Below are 27,560 nucleotides of genomic sequence, written 5' to 3' on the forward strand. Positions count from 1 at the left end.
GTTAATGCTTTTGTGTTATCACACTTTACAAACTGTTGTATGTTACAGTATATGAAAACAGTTTAGTTTCCAAAAAAAAACCATTTTAATGGCAATTCACGAGGACTACAGGTAACATTTTTACCATTTATCACACATACTTTAGCCTGTTCGATTCATATGAAAATGTGTCAATAGTTATTATGACCCACTCAGTAAAAATATCTTTAAACTGGATTCAAACTCTGCATTTACTGTTCTGTTTCTCAAAACCTTGTGCCACAGAGATAGGTAGCTTACAGGTGCACTTTCCTCGCTCAATACTCTCTGAAGTGCTGATGGAAGGACAACAGCATCAGGCTCATTTGTACTACTGCTGGCATTCCAAATTAAAGTTTTGAGTTGATACTGTTGGAAGTAAACTGTCGTTCATTGTTAATGACCACTGACAGTCCCCTGGTGTATAATAGCATGCGGCATATAAAGGATGAAGCCAAAAAAAGCAGAACAGTAAATTAGAAAATAAGGATTTAAAATGTACCTTTCTGATGTTTTCTGCACTTTGTTGTCTTATAACAAAAGCATATACTTAGCACCCTCAATGGATTTGAACCTTGAAATCATGGCATTAGCAAGAAGCATTTGACATCATTTTCAATATTTGCCACAAAGACATATATATATATGATGAACAGAAAGTAGCTTGCATATCCTCAAGAACTGACCTTGTATGACTTTACATTAATGGTGCAAGATAAGCATTTTCTAACAGTTCTCCTTCATAATTTCTCCAGTAGATTTGTAGATAAATGCAATATTTCGAACAGTTAAGCTAATATTTCCTGTAACAATAGTAACCAGGATTTTGTAACACTACTGTTATTTTCAAATAAAGCAGACATACAGCCACAGCACAGCACAGAAAAATGTCCTAGTTAAACACACAAGAAAACTTCCAGAAGTTTCAGGTAAGTGAACAGGTTTAATGCTTCAAAAACAAGTTTAAAACAAGTTAAAAATAGAGATAAGCACTTTCACAGCTTCTTTTCACTAGCTTCTTCATCAGATCTAGCTAGTATCACACAAACTAACATTTAAAAAGAGAGAGATGCACTGTTACCTCATCAAGTCACGTATCTTCAGTATAGGTCTTAAGGAGACAGCCTCATTTAAACCAATCCCTTTATCATCTTGCATTTCTAAAATCCATTTTGTTTCTATGCATTCAACCTTGGTTCTATTGTCACCACCCATTTTATTACAGTTAAATAATTTTAATACCAAAAATTTAAACTGATGAGAAGTACCACATTTTAATAAATTTTTATATAAAGCATTCCTGCTATCATGTTTTCTTATACTATATAAATGCTCACATATCTGGTCCTTCAGGCATCTATTTGAGCTAGTATCTTTAGAACATGTTCAGGTATGCCCTGCTGATAAAGAGAGTGGGGTCTTCTTGATGGACGCCACTAGGTATTTAGATGGTATGAACATGATGTTAAGTGACTCATTAACTTCTAAGAAGTGTGAGCAATCTGAGGTGTGTGGTCTGGTAAATAATGTGCATTCTGAAATACATTAATTATTAATGGAAGGTTCTATAGATAAGAATCTCTGAATATTTTCTGGTGGAATTTCCAACCATTCCTACTATATATGGTCTGCCTAAAGTACACAAATCTTTAACAGATCCACTTCTAAAATATATTGTGGGCCACAGAACCACTGTCTATATATATTGAAAAAATGTTACACCCTGTTCTTGATATGGTAGACACTATCTTAAGGGATACCAAGCACTTTTTCAATAGATTATATAGTTGGTCTAGTCTGAACACACTGAACACATGTACTTTGGTGACTTTAGATGTTACCTCATTATTTACAGTAATCCCTAATGATAAAGTTGTTGAGTATGTGAGACTCTTTTTGTCTAAAACTTCAGCATATAGTACAAACAGGATATATCTTTTATGTACATTACTAAATATTATATCGGAAAATAATGTTTTATTTTTAATGACCAGTATTTCCTTCAAAAGGTTGGTGTAGCAATGGGCACCATGTGTGCGAACAGCTACACCAACATGGTGTTGATTTATTGGGGATATCATTACATCTTCGACAGAAGTAATTTCTTTTTGAAGTATCTGTCATTTTATGCATGCTTTGTGGATGATATTTCTTTGGTTTGGTATGGTTTAAATGAAATGTTACAATAATTTATATAGTATCTGAACAGATTTTATGAAGTTTGTACCATCTATATCTGAGACGTGTTGATATTTTAGATGTAAGTATATTTCTGAAAGATAATGCATTGAGGACAAAACTTTATAAGGAGGAATGTAAGAAGAACAATGTAGTGCATTGAAATAGCGTGCATCTGAAATATGTTCATCGAAATGTCCTGAAGAGACAATTCTAAAGGTATGCATGCTTAAATGCAAGTGATGACACTATGAAAGAATCCTTTGAGAGTCTTAGAAATGATTGTTTGATAAGGTGTTATAATGAGACTGAGGTTAGTACTATCTGTGATGAAGTTGTTCATCACAAGGGTGATAAGGGTACACCTTATTTTTCCTGCTCATATTGAGAGTGTAACATCCATTAGATTAAATAATGCACATGAAAATAACTTTTGAGTGAGTATTACTTACTTGAGTGATGTTGGTACAGTGTGTGAAGTGGTAAAGAAGAACTAGCATATATTAACATCTGATATGAGGTATAGGAACATACTGGGTGATACACCACATTTCTGTTTTAAGAACAATAGGCCTTTAAAAACAGATTCAATGTTACAAACCCCTTATTAAGAAAAAGAATATATCAGAAAGGAAAGGCAAATATGCCTGCAGGACTTGTAACTTTTGTAAATATATATGTAATGGTGATGCATATACATACCTCACCACAAGACACATTTATACTTTCCATTTCTATGCAGACTGCAAAAGCAGTACTCTTGTCTACCTTGCATTCTGGGTGCTCTGTACCAGCTACTATGTGGGTAAAACAAATAGATGCCTGAAGGACTGGATACATGAGCACGTATATAGTGTAAGAACACAGGATAGCAGGGATTCTTTATATAAACATGTATTAAAATATCATATTCTCATCAGTTTAAAGCTTTGGTATTAAATAGTTTAACTGTAAAAAAGGGGTGGTGACATTGGAGCCAAGGTTGAATTTATAGAAACAAAATGGATTTTAGAAATGCAAGCTGATAAAGGGATTGGTTTAACTGAAGCTGTCCCCTTAAGAACTATACTGAAGTCACGTGACTTGATGAGGTAACAAAGCATCTCTCTTTTTAATTGTTAGTTTGTGTGTTACTAGTTAGATCTGATGAACTGACTAGTGAAAAGAGGCTATGAAATCACTTATCTCTGTTTTTAACTTGTTTTTGAAGCATTAAACCTGTTTACTTACCTGGAACTTCTGGAAATTTTCTTGTGTGTTTAACCAGGACATTTTGCTGTGCTCTGGTTGTCTGCCTGTTTTATTTGGATTTATACTTTTTCATTTGATTACCAGCCTTTACCTTGCATTGGGTGTTTTTCTGACTACTGTTATTTTCTTCTCTTTGTCTTGTGAGCATCATTCTCTTTTTTTACACTTTTCTAATATGAATGCAATGTTATTTAGATTGCTTTTGATATACATTTCCAAATTTAAATGGTATGTATTTCATCTGAATTGCAGACAACTTTTTACTTAGAGGTACAATGTGATACTAAGCATGTAGTAATACAACTCTTAGAAAGGTTATCTCCTAAGATGGTCAATGTAATCCCTGACTTTTTTGGTAACTGCATTTTCCCTGGCACAAACTGACAAGAAAGTGAAACACTAACTATTCCTTCAGTACAACTAATTATTCACAATTCCAAGCCCATAGCAAGCAACCATTTTCAGTGCTTGTTCATGTACTGCCCGAGCATGTGTACATAATTGTGTAGGTCCTCACATCATGTTTACCTGCCTAGCACTTAGTGCAGATTGGGTGATTCATAAAAGCTAATGTGTTAACTGATTTTAATATTCAAAATGCTCACAAGGGTGAATCTGTACTATATAAGCTAATTGTTTTGATAATGTACTTGTATTGCAGTAGAGGAGACTGCATCCAGAGACTTTAATACTGCTGCTTCTCTGCTTGAATCGCAATTGTTTGTACTTTCATATAGATTCTGTAAAGGTATGTGATGCTTATTTGCAAAGGATTTTTTTTACATTACTGATGGCTTACATTTCACAAAAACATTGTTTGCTGTCTGCATTTTGTCCATTGGTGTTGTCATAGTATGTTGTTGTTGTGTCTTTTGGATTTTCAGGGTTAGGGGTGACCACAGCGGAACTCCGGTCCGCTAATGATTGGCAGTAGATTTTTACATGCCGAGTTGCCAGCCCTGACGCACAACCTTCAACGAAGGTACGCCCAGTCACGCATGTCTCTACACAGAAGAAGCTCCAGCTGAGAATCGAGCAGGACAATGTCGTACTGTGAGGGACAATGCTACCTCAGCACCACCACTGCGGACGGTGTTGTCATAATATGTATATAGCACTTATTTATTCTAAGTAAACCTCAATAAAAATGTTATCTGCCTTTATAGCAAGCATTTCTCCAAGAAAACTGAACACTTTTGATATAAAAGTGTTACATTACTATTAGGAATGGCAGGGTTGGATTTATAGTCCAACAAATGTGTTAAGACTGTGATATATGCCTTATATCAACCGAAGTGGATATCCCAAATGTTAAACATGTTTAACTTCCATCATCTAGTTAATGGTGCTATCTATTATGGAGTTACACATTTCTTGTCATCCTTACAGAGTTTTATCATTGCAATTTAATTTTGAGGGGAGGGGGATTTTCATAGTTGTGTATTTACTGTGTGAAATCCTAGAGAGCCATACTTATAATTTTGTTTTGTTCATGATGCCTGCATACACAGGGATATGGGCCAAAACATCTGATCCATATGAACCACCATTTGCAGATGCAGAGAATGAGGTAGTTGTGAGGCCTTACTGTGACATGGTTCACACTTGCTGGACAGAGACAAAGCTAGCAAGTCTTTCTGTGACCATATGTGGAAGCAGGTGATCAGTGATGTGAATGCCATAGGAGGCCATAGCCATGATTTTGGGAAACTCAGACATTTGGCCAGTGGTACAATAACCAAAGCAAAGAATCATGCCACTGCTATTGCATAGAAATGCAGGGCTAATAGCGGTGGTCTTGCTACTGAACCATCATTGACTGTGACAAAGGAATTCCTGTCCACTTTTAGAGATCCAGACATCTCATCAGGAGGTTCCAGATTTGTGGTTGATGTAGGCGCAAAGGTGGAGGGTGATCAAAGTGTGTCTATTGGTGAACATCCAGGAATGATAAATTCAAAAAAATTATCATATACCTATATTAATATATTAATATATATATATATATATATATATATATATGTATGTGTGTGTGTGTGTGTGTGTGTGTGTGTGTGTGTGTGTGTGTGTGTGTGTGTGTGTGTGTGTGTGTGTGTGTGTATATATATATATATATATATATATATATATATATATATATATATCTATATATATATATATATATATATATATATATATATATATATATATATATATACACATATATACACACACACACACACACGCACACACACACACACACACACACACACATATATACATACACACATACATACATATATTCATACATCTGTAATGTTATGAGGCTCCCTTATATTCCAAACTGCATGTTTTTTCTGGGTCAGACAATAACCTTTGACTGTTAAAATGAGACCCACAATTTCTACCTTACTTTTGCTCAGTTCACGCTTTTCCATGTTTGGTTTGATGCCATCTTTTTAGATCTTGTTAAATGGCATCATGATATTATTGTGTTTTTTTTCTCAGAAGAGAATGTATCCTATATGTGATGCAAACTGCACCTGGAAGTCTATGTAATGCTGGTGGCATTTACTTCTGGAAATATACTGGAACAAAGACTATCCTGAACAGAAATCTGCTGAAACAGTTGCCAAATGGAATGATGAAAATATGGTGAATTTTGCAGATTTCTCAAATCATTTGATTTTGCTTGCTGAATACCTATACTAAAGTCCGTTGTCTCAGCGTGTGTTTCACAGATATTAGAGTATATTCCTCTCTGGATATCACTTCAACAAGTTTGGTGAAGTAATCATAGATATGATGTGGCCCACACCACTTGGTTACTGCATCATGCTTATGCACAAATCTGCTGGCTTAAGCGCTTTATTCCTCTCAGGCTTTCCACGTGTGTGAGAAATTCCTTAACTTTTCTATGTATATGAACTGGAGCTTGTCTATGCATAGTGAGGGAGGAGGTGTTAGAACAAGTCTGAGTTTATTCCTTGGTGTATTGCTGCTACACCATTCCTAAGCCAGTACATAGTTCTACATAGGTATCCTTCCATGTTTCAATGTCTGTGCTATTCGTTCCACAAAATAAGTTCAGATCCACTAAGGCCTGCCTATACATTAAAGCAATGTGTAGATTGCTGACCATGCAAATATTATCTTTTATTTTATGCTCTTTTCTGAGAGGATTAACCAGTCTTTGTTCCTATATCCCATTTTTGAAACTGACCTTTACTTGGAACAGTCAAAGATGAAGGCCAGAATGTAAACTAGCAGCCCATTTAATGACAGATGATTGCTGGTTTTAGCTCCTTATGCTGTGATTGCAATTGCTTATTCATTTATTTAAAATTTTCTTTTAAGTTCCATGTGCCAACTAACCATTTGCTCCACAATGGTATCTTTCTTAATCTCTGGAATCCTCCCAACCAATCCGCTTATTCTCCCAACCAATCATCTTACTGTCCCACCCCCCACAGCTGAACTACTTACTACCAGCCCTCTAGCAAACTGGTAAACAGTAGCGACCATCTTGGCAGGAGGCACACAGGAAATCAGGATCCCCCTGTGCAGTGTCAAGTCATAGGGTTTTATTATTATATGGCCTTGTAAACAAAAACCCCATGCCAGGTCCCATTCTTCCCTTGGAACTTTTGACAGTACACATGACCCAAACATATGCAATTGCCTCCAGCCCCAAGGATTAAGTGAGCAAGTAATGTTTTGTTGTGTCTCTTAATCCCTGGTCAGCTCTTGCAATACCCAGTCGATTAATTGCAGCTGAGTTTTCGGGGTTTTAGTCACTTAATTATAATAAAGCCAAGGAGCCAGCCATCTGTTTGAAATTTCTTACACATCCCTGCTTTCCTAATATCCTTAGCCTGAGTCTATATGACAGTTTGCTGTTTATTGGTCGGTGAAGAAGCATTCGCTGACTTGTTTTTTCAATGTGGTAACATAGACCCCCTTATCCTCTACTCCAGGTGACTAATAGGTTTACAGATTATAAAAGGCATGGCATGGCATTATACATTTCCCATTCTTTGGCCATTTCCCTTACTGAAAACACCTTTTTTTTGTAAAAGCAGTAGACGTCAAGAGACAAAAGCTATGCATAGTAACTCTTCATAGTTTCTGTATATCCTCATGGTAAGGATGCAGTTCACACCTCTCAATTGTCCTTGATTTTGCAGAATGGCAAAAATGCCCCTGATTTTGCCTCATATTTTTGGTCTGTTTTTTGTAAAAATCTGTGTTTTTTCTGGCAAATCTTTGTTATGTAATCATTAAACAATGACAGATATTTGAAGTTCAAAATTTATATCCTTCAAAAAATGCATGTTAATGTAAAAGCTGTTATCTTAGCAACTTTCTCCATATATAAGAGCAGTATTTAAAATTGTTCCCTATCTTTGGGCTTTTTATCCCTGATTCCAGTGCTAAGAACCAGAGAGGTATAATGTAGTCACTTGTGGAATTTTGCTTCCAAGTGCCTTACTGACTCCTTGTCTACAATGAATTACTGAGCAATGACAGAAGAAAACACTGCTCATAATTACAGCAAGTACTTGGATGCTAAAAATAAAACCTAGCTTTGTTCTTATCACAGTGATGTTAGACAAAGAAGCACGCATCTCGCTGATGAGGCAGGTAGTTGTTTCTGACAGAATACATGCTTACTATTTGACTTTCCTGTTAAAAGCACACAGACAGATAGGGCAAGAATTTGTGGCAGATAGCAACAGTGTCACTAGTAATTATTAATATGCTGTTAGGTGCATTGGTAGCCTAGATGAGTACAAGTTTGAAGTGTGCCACGTTAGGATGCCAAGAAGCTAATCACTGTTGTATTAGCATTATGCCACTAATGTATCCACATAGCAAGAAGGAAACAACTGCCATCATGCTTGTGACTGAAAATCAGTAAACTAGTGGCATTATTGTAAATTCCTTAGGGTTGTACACAGGAAAGAACCATAGTCCCGTGATCCATATATAACCCTTGATACAAAGTAGCAGTTCACTGATTATACAAGAGAATGTAATAGACTTCTTGTTCTGCCATGCTGAGGATATGTTGCAGTAGCATAAACCCTTTAGTCCTTAGTTTTCTTGCATTGTCACTTTCCCGAACATTCATTGACTTTTACTTACTCGTTTGGTTTGGGATGAAATAAAATGATGAGTGTATGGGAAACCACAAATTTGTCCCAGGGGTTCCACTTTTGTCCCATACTGATAGGGGCAACAGGTGCTGGCTGAGGTTTCTTTTTTGGGCATAAACTCTTGGCTAGGCTTGTAAGGGCCCCAGGGCCATTAACCTAGTAACATCCTATGATCCTATGATCATATGATTAGGCCTTGTGGTTAGTTTTTGGGTACAGGAAGACTACAGCAATAAATAAAACAGCATGCATGCTACTAAGCAATAATTGCTGTGAAAAGATGAAAGCTCAAAGACTTGTAGAAGTACACTGAGCAATTAAAAAGAAAACTCCACTATGGAACTCAAAATGTCCCTCCCCCACATTGTATCCTTGTAAATATAAAGTGGCTTTAACACTGTTTATGAAAAGCAATAGCAATAGTGCACTGACGGGAGAATGCACAGGCGTTACTGACAGTGATGACAAAAATATCAATTATGCATAAAATGTAAAAAATCACTAAATAAAGGAAATCAAATATTTTTTCAGGGGCAGTTCCTCCCTGCATCCACTCTATGAGAGGACTGAACTTTCTCCCTTACTTAAATATAATAATTCCATTGCCACACAGCAATGAGAAAACATTCAGAAAGTGGCACAGTCCTATACTACATCAGCTGCATTCTGCTCCTTCGACTTACCGACAGCACCTAGCAAACATTCCAAGACACAGTATTAAATTATTCACCATTCTCTTCTATGTGCATGCACAAGCATACACACGCACGCACACACACACGCACACATGCATGCACACACCCACATGCGCGCGCACACACACACACACACACACACACACACACACACACACACACACACACACACACACACACACACACACACAGACACACAAGCTCCACCTGCATTTGCTGCATAGGATTTCCACTTATATATGGTACTTAGCAACCCTTGTCTGTTACTAGCCCATATATATATATATATATATATATATATATATATATATATATGGAGAGAGAGAGTAACAAAGCAACAGTATGAGCTGTAAGCGATAGAGAATTTTGATATACTATACCACACCCAAAACTGAAGTCATTTCAATGAAGTACTCTTACAATTTGCAGCAAGCTCACTGTCGAAAAAGCCGACAAGTGAATAATACAAAGCAAGGCATTAATTTTATCATAGCACAAGAGTTTGCCGCAATACATTGTTTATCAGCCTTTCAATTCCATTTCTTCACAGTCCCTGTAACACACATAATCAACCTGAGATGCTAAAAGAGTAAGTAGGACAGTATTAACTTAAGCACTGAGACAGCTCTCCAGAGTTTAAGGAGGTGACCCCCCCCCCCAATTAGTTAAACCCCACTGCAGAGTCAGGGTACAAAGCACTCACAGCAGCACACTTAGCTGGAAGCCTACAGCAATGGGTCAGAAATGAATATTATATTGCATTTCTGTTACTTGAAAAGAAAACAGAAAGCTTATCTGTTCTGCTTTTAAGTGATTTTAACACCCTGCTCCTCTCCCACCCTTTACCCCCACCCTGTGCCTTCTTAAATACCTCTTTGAACTGACTCTCTACCATGCATTCTTGTAGCAATCTGCCTGCTCTATCACGTAGAGGGACAAAACCTTGACTACTATCCAGAAGGAAAAACAAAAAAACTATGCAACTTAAAAAATGCAAGTCTGTCTTTAGTTGCCATTCCATTTCTCATGTGTCATTTATAGAATGTTCAGATTTTTTGTGCTGGATGAAGTGTGTTTATCTTTGAAGGGAAGGACAAATGAGTTGTAAGAGCAACTTAAAATGAATTCTTCAGTTACTTTAGGTTCAAATGATGTTAACAGTTACAGGTGTTCCAAATCTTAGAGCACAGCAGAGAAAGTTATTTTTTCATATAGATTGTTTTGTAACTTTTACAACTAGCATCTATGTGGTCAGTTGCAGTTTGTTCTGATAAAGACTATTTGTTTTTTAGACAAAAGTACTAAATATTAAAAGACAGCCTTGCACGTCTAGTTTGTGCTTTTTTTCCAGTTTATAGTTTTGACTATCCAGTGGTCTACACTTGGTTTTATTTTTTTTTAGTATTGCCCAGATGTACCACATTTATTTGGTGGTGTAGCTACTGGCGAAACAGGAAAGGATAGATGATAAAATAAAAGACAGTTCCTATTCACTTGTCTCAAAGAGTAAAGTTTAGACACACAGGCCTGGATAGCACAATCTATATTAAATTCCCAAATGGAAACAGGAGAACAGGCAGAAGCACTGGATACAGTGCGGGTATAGACTTCTGAAGGTAATCTCATTTTCAAAAGAGGGTGACTCCCCTCATTGAAGCCCACTACATCTCTCCCTTGAGTGTCTGTATAAGTGCAGGTGAAAACAATCAGGCTTTATTTATAGAAAAAAAAATTTCCCTGCATGGAGAATAATAGCCCCAAATCCTGCTTTATACCCTATTATGTTGGAAGAGTTTACCTTTAATGATTCAAATACTATCACAAATAACTGTGCATATCCTCCAAAACTTTTATAAAATATACTGGAGGAGGAAGACTCATACAAACCCAGAGTCATTCACTTGAAACTAGCTAACACACTGCAGTGCATTAATGTGCTCAGAATGACAATGTAGGAAGCAACCTTCAGTGCAGAAGGCCAGAATGCTCACCTTCCCCAGATCGCTCTCATTCACATTTTTACCTGAAGCTATTGTAATCTACTGGATCTCATCCGAAATTGTGAGTATAATATGCTGTGTTTCAAAATGTACCACACTATGGTTGTTTGCATTTGTTAAATGGGGTTTAATAGTCCTAATGAAGGCAGATAATATTTTAAGGAAGTGTCTGCGTTCATTGACAAGGATAATTCAGGAATGACCTAGTGTAATTTGGGAGCCATACCTTAACGTCTTAGCACAAGAAAAGTGGACAAAGCCAAAACTGGTGGGGGACAAAGGTACAAAGATAGGTACACATTTTAAATACTGCTCTTAAAAACATATAAAGTAGCTAGAATAACATAATTTGTATTAGCATGCATACAAATTCTGCAATTCAAATGCATGTCATTATTTTGTGCCTTCATCCTCATTGATTTGCCAGGAAAAACATACATTTTACAAAGAAAAGACCAAAAATATAAGGCAAAAATCTGGACAGTTGAAAGATATGTTGGGGGTATCGCAACATGTTTTTATAGATCTTTTTAAGATTCAGACAGGGAGCACTGTCTGGTTAAGTGACTTAGATTCATAGATAATTACCAGGCTTAAAGTCTAGGGACTCAGTGAGGACCCTAGCCCAAATTCCAGTTGTCCCCAAGCACTTTCTGATTAAGTGACTTGCTCAAGGTTCCACAGTTGGCAAATGAGCTCTGAGGAAACCAATTCCTCTACAACAGGAGCTACAGCTGGCAGCCTTAACCTTTTGTGCCAAATTCTAGACAGTTCAGAATCACATAGTATGTAAATAGAGGCTGAGGGAATCAAACCTTAAACCAGAAAAAGCAACTCATAGCTTTAATCCTCTGTGCCTGCTGCCAGGCTTGGATGCTGTGGGAGCAGAAGGCACACATATTCAACTTTCCATCTGGTTCCTGCATCAGGCATTCATTTGTATTTACTGGTTTTGGTTGAATGTTTTTTTTATAATTTTGGATCTTTTTTTTTTTTTTTAACTTTAAAAACTTCACACACCCAAACAAACAAAAAAGGTGTCCTGAAGATAATGCAACCTCTCTGCAGGTCCTCTAACAATAATAAGTGTCAGAATTAATATTTAAATACAAGCTTCCTGACAGCCATTTCCAGCACACGAATGAACTTAATACTGCTAATTTTGAAAATGTCCTGTGTTTTGAAGTTCATGTAGAAAGACAGGCTGCCAGAAGCATGGTGATGCCTCACAGACAGCCTATGTTTCTAAGAGAAGGAAGGATTTTCCCAGACCTGAAGAAGATAAACCAGCCACCCATCTGCACCCCTGAGCAACATGGCCACACATCTGTTCCCCTGAACAATACCACCAGGGAGAGTCAATATTAAACTGCAAGCCTTATGAAAGCCAGTTCCAGCACAACAATAAATATGATTCTGCTAGTACTGAAAATGTCCAACATGTTGAAATTGATGCAAAATATTATTACAGCTATGTCTGTCCTTCTCATAGGATACCTATGCATGTAAGGGCAAATAACATATGTAACATTATTACAGACTGTGATATATTATTTATTTATGGCATTCTATGTAAATCACGTAGGTGTGGTACATGTCAAAGACTCATTTCAGTCATGGCCTAGAATGTGAACTAAACAATGAGTCTGTAAATATTAGCCAACAGCTTTGAGAGGCTTATGTCTTGTGTCTTCAGAAATTATTTCCTGTTGACTGCAATCATTTGATTGGAACACCTTATAAATGTGGTCTGATTTGAATTGTAAGCATGTCAGTCAACAGAGAAAGTAATAGGCTATGTAATGCTGCATAATGTATTGTACAAATTGTAAGTACATTGAGTAATAAACAAAAGATCGCAAAAAAGGCTAAGATAATACTTTTGATCGATAATGTTTAAACTATGTAATATTACATAGCATCAACATGACAACTCAAGGGTTTAGCTGCTCTTTTGCTTTGTGATTCAACAGGCAGTGACATCAGCATGTCTGACTGAAGATATTATGTTCAAATCCCAGTTAAAGGACCACTATGTGTGTGTGTGTGTATATATATGTATATGTATATATAACATATATACATATGTATGTATATGCGATCTTTACTATGAGTTTCTATACAATCCAAATCTGCCAGCACCACAATAAGTACTTATCACTAATTTTGACTTTTTCATAACCCTGACTGCCCTCATGGGGCCAGGCATGCCAACATGATCTTGTTTTCATGGGAAAACTATTTTTTGCCCATAATGCACTGTGTGAGTACAAGCTGAAGAGATTTCAATGTCCTGCTATCAAGTCTGAGAATCTTCAGTTAAAATGTCAGACTTTTTTGTGGTGACTTTTACATATGTGTTTTCTACATATGTGTTACCCAACCACAGAACTAGCTGTGACAATGGGTGTGTCCCAACATGTGTGCAGGGCCACCAAGGAGGCACAGACTAGTACCAGTACAGCCTTTGCAGAGATCATATAGGTACTGCAGGGTGTGCATGATGTCCTCTAGGAGTGAATATCCAATATGTGTGAAATTTTTGACAGAACAAATCATGGTAGGTGTGGTCTCTGCAAATGATGCACCTCAGGCTTCACTGAAGATGATCACTTTGGACATTGATAGCAAAGATCATGGTCATGCAGCAGCATTACTTTCACATTGCCATCAGATGTAGAGGTGCCTATAGGCAAGAGAGGGTATCCCAGAGTTTGCAACAGTTATGGCAGTTGAACAGCACTTACAAATATGCAGTGCACCTACATCTGGCCATATGTGTGGTACTGCCAATCAAATTCCTGGCAGCTGCAGCTACTGTGGGCAGGAGGATGCATGTGATGCCCACTCATCTTTTATGCATGCCATGGAGCTGTCCATTAGATCAAGCCACAGTGTTGCAACTACTACTGATGCTGTGCCTCTACATACCTATGTTCATAGTACTGTAGTCCCCACTGCCTCACACTCACAGACATCCAATGACAGTGGCCCTTCTGATAGCCTTCTGCAGTAATCCTCTCCATACCCACCACACAGAAGCACACACACACACACACACACACACACACACACACACACACACACACACACACACACACACACACAGGGAGACATTGTTCCCTTACCTATACATATGATAAGTATGTCCCACCTTTTGTACTTTGCTATTTAATTTGCCTGTGGCTGATATACAGCATGGCCAACCAATGTATGGGAAAGCAGAGTCTGGTATTAGGTTTGTATGCATCACTTTTAGTGTAGTATATATGCTTTACTATACACTGGAGTTATGTGGCATCTGCTGCCACTTTTGCATTGCCAGAGCATACTGCGTCCACCTCAGTCTAGCATGTTCAGTCTTTGATGCTCGGTCCTCTACTGTATCCTCATCTATCTAACCCCACCAAACTGCCTTGTGTGCTTGGTGATGTTCAGCTCTCCCTGCTGCAACTGCCTTCTAATTATCATGTTGTGCATACACCAACAATATTTTTCAACATGTACAAGGGTCATACTGTAGAGCACTGCAGATACATCCAGGCACCAAAGGAGTGCTGATAGCAGCCCATACACATGCTCTGTGATGACTTGTGTTTGTGAAAGGGTATACTTTTATCCATGCTCTGTCACAATCAGTGAATTTCAGATTGGTGTCAAAAGCTAAGACTTTAGGGCTTATCTGGCATTCCCAGAAACATGCCTCTTTAGGAAGTCACCTTCACAAACCATTACTAAAGGTCATACATGTGCATATGCATGAATCGGGTCTATATTATAGCATTGAAGTTCAAAAACTTTGAATGTTGTAATATCGAACCCAGTAGAGTGAACGCTTGAAATAGTGAAGCTGCAGAACACCGAATACTTTCCTAGGGAAAGTATTCAGTGGGCCATTTCTGCAGCTTCACTATTTCCTCAACTGTGGAGCGAAGGTTACAGACCGGTTTAAGGTAAGTGGGCGAATGAAGGTGAGTGTGCGATTGGGCGTGGGTAAGGTGAGTTAGGGTTAGGGCGCAGGTCAGGTAAATGTGTGATTGTGTGGACGTGAGGGTTAGGGTGGGGTAGGTGAGTTAGGGTTAGGGAGCAGGTAAGGTGAGTGTGCGATAGTTAGGGACCTTAGGGTTAGGGTTGGGTTAAGGTAAATGAGTCGCTAGTGGTGTATGTCTGGTTTAGTGTAGGGTTTCGTGAAGTGTATGTGTGTGGATTATTTATTTTGGTGTGCTTGAGTTATGTGTATTTATCTACTTTCATCTGTATTTGTGGCAAGTTGGTAGTTTGTCACGGATATTTTAGTTATAGGATTTAATTGCTGTCAATTAAACAATTGTTTTAACTATTAAATTGGGAGGGGTATATAAGCAGGCACAGCCTTCATTCATTCATTTTACATCTGAAGAAGTCTGGTGGATGAAAACGCTTTGTATTGTGTGGCGTTTATGTGATTAAACCTGCTGCTGCTTACACCTACAGGCTCGTGTTTTATTATTACCTTCTGCCTCTTTGGGTGCCTGTTGTGGTTTTACTAGTTGTGTGTATGTTTGTCGGAATAGCAAATTTTTTCCCTGTGAAAAAATTCGCTATTCTGACTGTTCGGTTTTCTGGTGTTTTGATTGAATGGGTTCGATATTATAACATTCAAAGTTTTTAGACTTCGATGTTATAATATAGACCCGCGTGAATCATGGTAGCTGCTTAAGTGGTATGCAGACACAGTGCATTTGACACCCTGTACATTGCACATCACCAGGCTTTTAATAGAGTGATACCCCTTACAATTCATATACAGTTTTCCTATGTCATCGGGGGGGGGGCTTTTGTTCAGTGTGGGTACAGTCCATGGCTCCAGTGCCTCAGAGAAACGAAACAGGCTACTTTGGAGAAATCCTGCATTGTGTTGGCTCTGTCCTCTGTGGTATATGGAAACCACATGTCCTCTCTCTCATGCTGCAGCATGGCATCAAGAAACTGATTGAGTATTCTGAAGGCAGATGCCAGAGATACCACAACTGTGTATTTGTTAATCGAAAGGTCCCTGTAGCTAGTATAGGTAAAGCCACATATACTTTTGTATGGAGAACATCGATATCTGTGCAGTGACAGAAACCTGGTTCAAGGCTCCAGAGAGCACCCCAGCACTATCAGGCTATACCTCATATCATGCTTTTCGGCCCCAAAACCTGGACCGAACCACAAAAGGAGGGGGAGTTTCCATATTTATCAAGGATATCCACACCTCCAGGTTAGTGGCATTGCACGAAGTATCGGAGACCATCCATGTGCAACTAACAGTGGGCAAGACTGCTTTTCAGTTTATAGCATCCTACAGACCACCCTCTCAAAGTCAGGAATCCCACTCGGCTTTCCTGAAAACATTGGAGAACACTAAGATCTCTCCAAACACCATTATATTGGGTGACTTCAACTACCCAAACATAGACTGGGAGCATTACTCAAGCCCCAGCACCTTAGCCCAAAGGTTCCTGGAATTTATAAACTCAAATGCTATGGAACAACTAGTCACCACTCCCACAAGAGGGGAAAACATATTAGACCTGATCATTACCAACATGGGGACTCTATGCTCCATACCAGAAGTATATCCCTCATTGGTAAGATCAGACCATAAATTAATTTCACTGGATATCCACATCCCAACCCCACCCCCAGCCCAGAAAACCACAGTGAAAAACTTCACAAAATTGAACGTCACACTTCTCAAAACTGAAGTGAAATCCTTCAAGGCCCCAGGGCCAGTGGAAACTATGGCCCAAACTGCAGAATCCTATATAAATGCATTCTACGGACATCTCCAGGAATGCATGGATCATGCTATCCCAAACAAAATCAAGACCCAATCATCCAAAGGCAGGCGTCCAGTCTGGCGGACCCCAGCCATAAATAAACTGTACAACAGAAGGAGGAAGCTACTACATAGAGCAAAATCCCTAATAGGGAAGGCATCTCTGATCAGTACAAGCAAAAAATTATGATCCCTCATAAAATCCTCCAAGGCCAGCTTCAAGAGAAAAATTGCACAGGACACCAAAGACAATCATAAGGCTTTTTTCAGTTATGTTAGGAACCTGGGATGCATCTCCCAGACTTGTTCTGAGTTGATTCTAAATGACAAAAAATACACTGAACCCACAGACATCGCCAATATCCTGGCAGACAGGTTCAGTGCAAACTTCTCCACCCCCAAAGAGCAAGTATCTATTCCGGCAGAGGGCTGCCTCCCAAACATCTCTGATGCTCAGGTGAAGGCTGCCCTCTCCAAAGCAAAAAACACTGCTTCCATGGGACCAGATGGCGTCCCAGGTTGCGTCCTACATGAACTCCAAGAGGAACTAATCCCTCAAATAAAACAGCTATACAATCTCAGCCTCACTACAGGATATGTGCCTACAGAATGGCGTACAGCAACAGTGGTCCCACTCCACAAAGGTGGAGCCTCTACGGACCCTGGAAACTATCGCCCCATAAGCCTGACTAGCTTAGTCTGCAAGGCTATGGAGAGGATCATCATGGAGCTCATAAACAAAGACATTGGGGACCTACAGACAATAGATCCTACCCAGTTCGGCTTTGTCAAGGGCAGATCCTGCCTTTTGAACCTGGTTAACTTCTTCGAAACAGTCACCAAAGCCATAGATGAAGGGAAGGTAGTCCACACAGCCTATCTGGACCTTGCAAAGGCATTTGACACAATACCCCACTCGGGCATCATAGATAAGCTATCCAGCTTAAATATAAACCCCTATGTCACAAGATGGGTCGCAAACTGGCTCAAAGACAGAACCCACAGAGTGAGAGTTGCTGGAGCCATGTCAGACTCGAAACCGGTCACAATTGGCATCCCACAGGGTTCTGTCCTGGGACCACTCTTGTTCGGTATATACTTTTCCGAGGTACAGGCAAATGTGGGAGGACTATGGCTCACCAAGTTCGCAGACGACTGCAAACTGGGCACCATAATGGACTCTCCAGCTGACACAAACATCCTTCAAAAAGGTCTCACAGAGACAGATAACTGGTGCCAGTGCCATGGTTTAAAGCGAAATGCCAAAAAATGTATAGTCATACCCTTTGGCAAAAACAATGTGCCCACAAATTACCACATAGGCGGAAACCCATTAAGTACAGAGAAAGTTATTAGGGACCTGGGGACCCAAGTTGATAGCAATCTCTCCTTTGAAAACCACATTGCCAAAGTGGTTAGAAAGACCTTCTACATAGCCCACCTCATCACGAAGGGTTTCACATCTAGATCAAGAGAGGTAATCGTGCCTTTATTCATCCCTCATCAGGCCCATCATAGAATACAATACCCCTTTTGGGATGTACCTTACCCAACACCTGCAGCAATTAGAAAGACCCCAAAAGTATCTCACCAAGAGGATCAAGGGTCTCAAACAGATGCCATATGCTGCTCGGTTAAAAACTCCAGCTCTACTCAGTTGCATACCGCCTACTTGAGGCGATCTATGCCTGACATACAAAGCTATGTCAAATCCAGAATTAATGGACATGCTCCACCTCAGTAAATCTAAATCCCTTAGAGCCACACACTAGAGGGACTTGAACCTCAGCACAGAAATAAATAGAACTTGCTGGAGGGACAGGTTCATAACCCAGAGGCTCCCTTCGCTCTGGAATAGAATTCCAGTTCATGTGAGGCAGAGCACCTCACTGAATCTCTTCAAGAAGAATCTCGATAGGTGGATGGGGGATCATAGGTTTGTCCCAGGGATTACTCCCGTGTCACTATTAGATAGAGGCACAGTAAACTAAACCTTAAAAAGGGCACAGTATACTCAAATCAAGGGGTGGCGTAAGCCATACAGAATCGGGCTAGGCTTATAATTGCCCCAGGGCAGATAGCCTAGTATGAACCTATGAACCTATGAACCTATGTATTCGCTGGGATGGGTAATCCACAACTCCCATGTGACTGCAGATAAGACTGACATATATTTACCAGCTACAGCATGGTGTTCCTCTCCACACAGTACTGGTCTGCAATGTTGGTGTCATGAAGGCCATGAAATGTTAGGCATGGTCAAATGACACAGTGCCTTTGAAAGTTAGAATACACACCGGAAGCTCCTGGCATATTTCTGTGATTCCCCTACATTTACCCAAGGATTTGATTGCAGTCATTAGCATTAGTGTTTGCACACCACTTTGCACTTTTTATACATTTCTGAATCCTCAGCCATCTTGTTTGCGTACATGGATCACCTCATTTTAACATTGTTGCTCATCACCATCTTTTATAGAGCCATTATTGTATAGTGCAAGCAGCTTTATTTCTTGTACTCCATCACTTGCATTGTATGTCTTTGACTCACACACACCCTGCACATGGCTGCTCTTCACAGACAGTTGCCTACCACAATGCACTGAATATTTGTGAGTCCCAGGAACCGTGTTTATCAAAGTACATTGTTTTAAGTAAAAGTATAGTTATTTCCATATACTCTGCCAGTTTTACCACATTTATTATTTATTTATTTATTTATTTGTTTGTTTTTGTTGACCGGGAAAGTCTGACTGGATATGATACCATCTTCAGCAGCACCCAGGAAAAAAGCTCCACATATAAATGTACAAGAAAATTCGAGCTCTTCTTACATACAATTCACAGCAGAAACAGAGATTATACAGGATTCTATGAAAAGCATATAGTGCTTGTAGAAAGCATACATATTACTCAGCTGTAGTGCAATCAGTTCAAGGTGAAGTAGAGTGAAAAGGAATAAATGTGCTGTACAGTTTATAGTCTATGTAGAGAGAAGAGTGACAGTCACAGATAATGTGGTTTAGATAGATGAGTATATAGCTTGAAAAGTTGTTTAAAAATATGAAGAGATGGAACCCAGATGTTTATAATGGGGATAGCTAAAGTGATTTTATTTATTTATTTATTTATTATATTTATTTATTTACTTATTTATTTTACATTTTACAGTTTACTGGGAAACTCCAACTGGACAGAGGTCCTTTTTCACTCCAGTACATACAAATTAGAGTTTAACAAACATCCAGTAAGAATGCAGACATGGTAATTACAGACAAAATATAAGTTAATTAATATTTTGGAATTACTACATAGGTTCATAGGTTCATAGGTAAGTACTAGGCTATCTGCCCGAGGGCATCTATAAGCTTAGCCAGAATGTGTTGACTTTCGCCCCCCCTTAGATTAGTTCCCTGTGCCTCGGTCCAGCAGAGCCATTAGTTCCCTATGCCTCTGTCCGGCAGAGCCACTGCAGTGATCCCCGGGGTAAATTTTCTGTTTCCCATCTACTCATCAAGGTTTCTCTTGAAGAGTGTTAGTAGGGGCTCTGCTTAATGTAGATTGGAATCCTGCTCCAAAGCATGGGGAGTTTCTAGGACAGGAATCTATCCTTCCAGCACATCCTATTTATCATTGTGGTGAGGTTTAGATCCCTAGAGCATGTGGCTCTTCGGGATTTGGTTTTTTTTTAGGTGGAGCATGTCCGTCAATTCTGGGTTGGACATGGCCTTATATGTCAGGCAGAGATCACCTCTGAGTAAGCTTTATGCACCCAAGTACAGCTGGAGTTTCTTCAGTCCTCTAAATCCTCTTAGTGAGGTACTTTTGTGGTCTTTCCAGCTGTTGCAGGTGTCTTGTAAGGTACATCCCAAATGGGGCGTTGTACTCTATGATGGGTCTGATGAGTGATGAGTAGAGGGGCACAATATCCTCTTTTGTTCTAGATACAAACCCTTTTGTGATTAGGTGGGCCACATAGAAGGATTTTCTAACCACCTTGGCAATATGATTATCAAAGGAGAGATTACTATCTACTTGGGTCCCCAGATCCCTTATTACATTTTCTGTATTTAGGGGACTACCACGTATGTGGTAGTTCACGGGTACTTTGTTTTTTCCAAAGGGGATGACTATACACTTTTTGGCATTTAGCTTGAGGCCATGATTTTGACACCAGGTATTCATCTCAGCGAGACCCTTCTGGAGGATGTCTGTATCAGCTACAGAGTCAATTATGGCCCCCAGTTTACAGTCGTCTGCGAACTTGGTCAGCCATAGTCCTCCTGTGCTTGCCTGTACCTCTGAGAAGTATATACTGAACAGGAGGGGTCCCAGGACTAAGCCCTGGGGGATGCCACTTGTAACTGGTTTAGAGTCTGACCTAGAGCGTGCAACTCTCTCCATGTGGGTTCTATCTGTGAGCCAATTGGCAACCCATCTCGTGACATAGGGGTTTATGTTCAGGCTGGTGAGCTTGTCTATAATACCAGAATGGGGAATGGTGTCGAAAGCCTTTGAGAGGTCTAGGTAGGCTGTGTGGACCTCCTTTCCCTCATCTAAAGCCTTGGTAACTGTCTCAAAGAAGTCGACCAGGTTTAGGAGGCATGATCTGCCCTTAACAAAGCCAAACTGGGTAGGGTCCAATATTTGAAGGTTCCCAGTGTCTCTGTTAATGAATTCCATGATGATGTGCTCCATAGCCTTGCAGGCCAGGCTAGTCAGGCTTATAGGGTGATAGGTCCCGGGGTCCATTGTAGCTCCATCTTTGTGGACCGGTATAACTGTTGCTGTGCACCACTGTATGGGTATGTAGCCTGTAGAGAGGCTGAGTTTGAACAATGTGTTTAGGTAAGGGGTTAGTCCATTTTGGAGCTCATGTAAGACACAGCCTGGGACACCGTCTGGTCCCATTGAAGCTGTATTTTTGGCTTTGGATAGGGCTGTTTTAACCTGAGTGTCAGTGATTGCCAGGGCACTACATTCTTCTGGTATGGTTATGGGCCCTTTAGGGGGTGAGAGGGGGGTGAAGTTTGCACTAAACCTGTCTGCCAGAATGTTGGCAATATCAGTCAGTTCAGTGTATTTGTGCCATTCTGCACTAACTCAGGGCAGATCTGAGAGTTTCCACTTAGGTTCTTGACATAGCTAAAGAACGCTTTGTGGTTATCTTTGGAGTCCTTGGCAATTTTTCTTTCAAAGCTAGCCTTGGATGATTTTATGAGGGATCGTAGTTTCTTGCTGACACTGATCAGGGATGTCTTTCCTTCTTGAGATTTTACTCTTTTCTGCATTAGTTTCCTCCTTCTATTGTATAGCTTGTTTATGGCAGGGGTCCACCAGACTGGTTTCCTTTTCTTGGAGGAGTGAGTCTTGGTTTTGCTTGGGATAGCATGAGCCATGCATTCTTGCAGGCGCTCATAGAGTGCCTTTGTAAGGGATTCAGCAGCTTGGACAGCACTGTCCTTTAGCATGGGGGTTGTGAACCTTTCCACTTCGGTCTTAAGTAACGTGAAGTTTGCTTTTGAAAAGTTTTTCACTGTGGTTTCCTTGATTGTGGGTGGGGGCAGAATGTGGATAGCCAGAGTGATTAGTCTATGGTCTGTTCTAACCAGCGAGGGTTTGACCTCCGGTGTAGAACACCGGTCGCCCATGTTGGTGATGACCAGGTCCAATATGTTGTCACCTCTGGTGGGGGTTTTGACCAGTTGATCCAGGGCGTTCGGGTTTATAAATTCTAGGAAGCGTTGGGCAAGGGAGTTAGTACTTGAGCAGTTCTCCCAGTTAATGTTTGGGTAACTGAAATCACCCAATATTAGGGCATTTGTTAGGACCTTCATATTTTCCAGTGTTTCCAGAAATGCGGAATGGGGGTCCTGGGTCATGGTGGGTGATCTGTAGCAAGCTACAATTTGAATTGCAGTTTTGCCCATTATTAGTTGCACATTGATAGCAAATAACAGGTACATAATGGAAACAAAGTTTTTCTCAAAGCATTCACTGTTTTACACCCTGCGTAAAATATGGTTTAAAGGATCCATAAGGCAGTTTTCTTTGAAGGATATCAGTTGGCAAGAAGACTAAGGGAAGTCTATCCAGGTGAGTTGCAGGAACATAGCCAGGCGTATGTTAAGTGTGACTTAAGGAGCCTTTTGATAGAGATGGGAAAAGTAAGGGTATGACAGAAAGAAAGTGGTAATTAGAACAGAGTGAGAGATGTGAGAGAAAAGATGAGTATGATGTGGATTAGCTGGTGGGGTTCCATGATTTTTAGAATAAGAAGTGGTGTTAATTAGGGGGGTCTTTAGGTATATATAGCATGTTAGAGTATGGAGTTGTATTAATTAGGGTGTCTTTAGGTGTATGTAGCATGTTTGAGTATATAGTGGTGTTAATTAGAGGCTCTTTAGGTGTATGTAGTATGTTTGAGTATGGAGTGGTGTTAATTAGGGGTGTCTTGAGGTGTATGTAGTATGTTTGAGTATGGAGTGGTGCTAATTAGGGGGTCTTTATGTGTATGTAGTATGTTTGTGTATGGAGTGGTGTTAGAGGCTCTTTAGGTGTATGTAGTATGTTTGAGTATATAGTGGTGTTAATTAGAGGCTCTTTAGGTGTATGTAGTATGTTTGAGTATGGAGTGGTGTTAATTAGGGGGGTCTTGAGGTGTATGTAGTATGTTTGAGTATGGAGTGGTGTTAATTAGGGGGTCTTTATGTGTATGTAGTATGTTTGTGTATGGAGTGGTGTTAATTAGAGGCTCTTTAGGTGTATGTAGTATGTTTGAGTATGGAGTGGTGTTAATTAGGGGGGTCTTTAGGTGTATGTAGTATGCTTGAGCATACAGTGGTGTTAATTAGGGGGCCTTTGATGTATGTAGTATGTCTGAGTATGGAGTGGTGTTAAATAGGGGGCCTTTAGGTGTATGTAGTATGTTTGAGTAGGAAGTGATTTTTGGGAGACTAAGGTGCAGTAGAGGATTGGGGTAGATACTGATTTAAGGGGGAAAGTAAAAAAATATGTATGATAGTACGGTAAAAAGTAAGAGAAATAAATATTGTTGCTGTTTCGGGTATTTGGGACCTAACCAGAGCAAATGCATAGCCAGCTAATGCTGAAGTGTTGTCTAAGTCGTATTTTAAAGCTGGGTAGTTCATGCATCTTTCAAATAGTTTAAAAATTAAATATTTTATTATCAAGACTGGTGAGCTTTGTCTTGAACAGTTAGCAAACAGAATCTCCTCTATTTATTTATCTCATATAATAACATTCATAGAGTTCTGTTAAAATAATTATTTGATAGACTATTTATTACTGTACTATAAAAATGTGCACATTCGTTTTGTGCCATTTCAGTTATATCATTGTCTTTTCATGTTCAGTTTTAGAATATTCTTTCTTGTACAAAGACATAATTGTCACATCTGTGTATTCTCTTCAAAAATGTAAATGTCCATCTGTCTTAAAATAATCTCCAGCTGTCAGAATATATTTGAACTTGCATCTTGATTTTCCTGCTTATTGATTATCTGGCTTCTTGGCTTCTGCTTCCTATTCATGCTTTCTTTTCTATCTTTCATCAATAGATAATGATTACTTCTCTAGCAGATATTTTTCTGGTCTGAACACAATGCTGGTACCCTGAAAAAAGCGTCATCTGCACGGATCCTAAATGAACAAGTTCCATGACTGTATTGCTGACCACATGGGATATTTTTCCTTAATAATGAATGGCTGTGCCACACCATGCATATCTTATTTTATTTTTTAACTGGGTAGCAGAGTTGAATAAGAGACCATTTTCAGAGTGTGTAAATATTTGTTCAGAAGGCCATAACTCAAATTTCTCAGAGGCAAAAACACTTTACATTGAATACATCCAACATCAACAAGCTAAATATTGATTTTTTTATGTAAAAACCATGTACATTGACAAACAACTATGCATGCGTCAAGAAACAACATCAGTACATGCAAAAAAAAACAAATAAAACATCTTTTTCTGATGGGGCAAGCCCCGCTGCATCCCTGACACCTCCTGCTAATTATATATAATATACTAACTCCCAAGATTCCACAAACATGGGACAGGTTAAGGGCATATTCCACAACCTTGGAAAGTGTTTGATCCTGGATACCATTCAACCAGCTCCAAACACACACGATCAATGCAAGATATATATATATATATATATATATATATATATATATATATATATATATATATATATATATATATATTGTGCACGTGTGTATGTGTAAGTGTGCACCTGTTTCATGCTTCGTTTTGACATTTCATAATAAAACATATTTTTTGACTCATTTTTTTCTTCTTTGTGTACATACAGTTGTTAAATGTATGGGGTGTAATGCATGTACTATTTTTTGTTTCATCTGAGTGACTATATTTCTCAAACAACAAAATCCTCAAGCAATGAAAGACTGACCTTCATCTAGAACAATTGACCCAATCATTTAACAAACTGAAAGGAAATTACTAAGAGAATTGTTCTGCTTTAAGAAATGTTACTAAGATATGTTAAATGCTTAAGAGCTTTACATTCTTTTGACAGTCCGAGTTCATTATTTTGTAATACACGTTCTGTTCTTGCATTGCTTATTATGGTATGCAGATGCTGTTGCCATTGCCCTGTGTTATGCATGGAATTATGGGATGATTAGGCAATATTCTATGTTGGCTGACAAGACTTGTATACTCTGTCTGCAGGTATGTCTGTGAATTGTTTTGTATTTTCAGATAACCCATGTGGCTTCATAGAATTACATATAACCTAGCATTAGTAAATAGATAAAGATAATAGTGTGGATGTTTTATGTATTAATATTATAAAACAAAGAAACTAGTGCTCTTAAAACTTTGTTGATTAGCTCAGTCACAATAATTTCCGAAAATCATGAAATCTAGATAGAGTTCCAAAGCAACAAACTTGTCACAGAGTGCCTGTGATGAATAAAGGCTTGTTACTTTGGAACACTACCTGGGTTTCATGATTTTTTGGAAATTGTGACTGAGCTCATCAAGGAAGTTTTAAGACCACTAGTTTGTTTTTTTTATTTTTTTCCTCAACACTCATGGTGGTGAGGTTAAACTAGACAGATTCCTGTGCTTCTTCATTTTTTATTTATTAATATCAAAAGACATGCTGTAGTTTATTTTCCTCCTTAAAACTGAGCCTGGTACTGTCTCTTACAAGTAAAGCATGTAGCTGTTTTCCTCTTAGAGCAGCATTTATTTCAGTTCACCTTCCTTGGTTAATACATGCCATGTTATCTTGGAATATTTTCTTTATGAAATGTTCTTTGTCTGTTTCTGCTTTTTGCTGCCAATTATATTTTAGATTTTTGCCCTGTAAAACCTATATACCAAGGTATTTGTATCCCTGCCTTTTTCCCTCCCACTGAGGTGATGAACCTTTCAAATCAGCAGCCTCCCTCATTTCTTTCTTTGTTTCTTTAGTTATTTATTTATGTATCAAACAGGAGAGCATCTGTTGTGTTACAGAGACAAGCTAGTAATATTGCCACAGATAGGTGTGAATTTCAGGACAAAAAACAGGAAAATTAACACCTTTTGCTGCACTGTCACAACTGAGTGGAAATATTAAACCAAAAACAAGAAAATTTATCACCTTGACTGAATGAGGAGATATTTTAATTTGAAAAGCATTTCTTCCTTCACAAAACTAGCACAATTAATAAAATACAGAATTTTAGTAGTTTATTGTATCAGCATATATGTATACATTTGTTAACTGGATAAGCCTAATGGACACAAATGATAGTTTTCAGCGGCAACCCAGAAAGACTCAAATGAAGTGACTTGCTCAAATTCATACATTTGGCAAACAGGGGAAAGGAATCAAAGCTTGTACATTGGCTACAAGAAATACCTAATCATCTCACAGCCCTAAATTAACTGCCAGACAATTATAGCAAAGTTGCAAAATAGCCACAGTAAAAAAGATAACAGCTGGAAAAAAATAAAATAACCACAGTAAAAAAGATAACAGCTGGACAAAAAAAAATGTATGAACACGAGTTACTCAATAATAATCATAATTGTGTTTATTCTTTGAAGTATTTTCCTTAAATACTTACTATACAGATCAGTCATCCAGTAGGCACTGCAAATGTTGACTTGATCTCCTGTTCGTTAGAACTCAGTCATTACACACATTTAAAAACTTGTAAAAAATATTTCTTGTGACTACATAAAAGTACAATAATCACTATTTCACTACCTTAAAGGAGTACCACACCCACAGACTCAAAAAACATGTTTAAAACATCATGGCATGATGTTTCCTACACTTTAACAGCACTCTGGGATTATTTACAGGATTTTAAATATTTTTATATGTAATTCCAGACTCTGACCACCTGGAGGCTGGCGTATTGACGTGGTTTGGATAAATCAGGTTGCCATCCAGTATCCCAGAAATCATTGTTTGGCTCAAAAATG

The sequence above is a fragment of the Protopterus annectens genome, chromosome 12.part0 (assembly GCF_019279795.1).
Source record: "Protopterus annectens isolate FY-2018-M chromosome 12.part0, PAN1.0, whole genome shotgun sequence".
Lineage (NCBI taxonomy): Eukaryota > Metazoa > Chordata > Ceratodontiformes > Protopteridae > Protopterus > Protopterus annectens.